Below are 1,036 nucleotides of genomic sequence, written 5' to 3'. Positions count from 1 at the left end.
TAGGAGTGGATTGGTTAACTAGAGAGCAAGGTGTTATGAAGGGAGGCCAGCCCCCGGTGCCTCTCTTCTAGGTCTGGCATGTTTTCTTGCTTCCTACCACCTTATAACACAGACAGCAGGAAGCCGCTTACCAGATGCCTGCCCCATGCTCTTGGACTTCCCCTGACTCTCCTCCTGTACATTCGCTGTGGGCTGAAGCCCTTCCTTTAAATTGACATTTGGGTATCTGAAGGTATTTTATTTAGTGAAGGACAATTTTTGCTGATTACGGGGCCATCCAGCCTCTTTTAGGTGAATTTATAAATTTTTTTTTTTTTTAGGTTCTTTAAGGTTGAGTTATCTAATGATAGCTTTATTTCTCCTTTTTCCAAGTTATGGGGGAAACTTGGAAAAATTCTTGAATCACTGTATGGCACTGCACATGTCTACATCAAAGCGAGTCCGAAGATTTCCTGATTCATATGTGCAGGAGTGAGAATGGCCTTCCAAGTTCCGTTCTAGGTAACATCAACAATCCAAATTGTTTCTCTTTTAACTTTTCTTTGCATCTGTGAGACAAAGTATATCCAAGGGGTACCCAGTAATGTGCAAAAGGGTTACTTGGGCATACTGTATAGTTTAACAGATGACTTCTTCCTTGACATATCACTGGAAGGCCACTGCTTCTGTACCGCTGCACTGCACTCCCAGGCCATGACCACTACTGAAAGCATCCCTCAGGGATTGAGAGAGGCCCAGGCCACTTACATTTTAAAAGTCTCTTTTCAATTTTAAAGTCTCTTTTCTCTTTTAATGAGAAAAATCAGAGGTGGGCATATCTCTGTAATTTGTGGTTACACAAATTGTGGCATAGGCTGGGCACCATGGCCAATGCCTGTAATCCTCTCAGAGGCCAGGTGGGAGGAGCCCTTGATCTCCGTTGTTAAGGGGAGAGGGAGGAGGGGGAGGGGGGAGGATGGGTGAAGGGAGGGTGATTGCTGGGATCATGCCTATGATTTATCCTATAAGGGTACATGTGAATCTTTCTAAATGTCGA

This window comes from Otolemur garnettii, unplaced genomic scaffold (genome assembly GCF_000181295.1).
Source record: "Otolemur garnettii isolate 467f Iridium unplaced genomic scaffold, OtoGar3 scaffold00141, whole genome shotgun sequence".
NCBI classification, from domain to species: domain Eukaryota; kingdom Metazoa; phylum Chordata; class Mammalia; order Primates; family Galagidae; genus Otolemur; species Otolemur garnettii.
Note: the sequence above shows the minus strand (reverse complement) of the source record.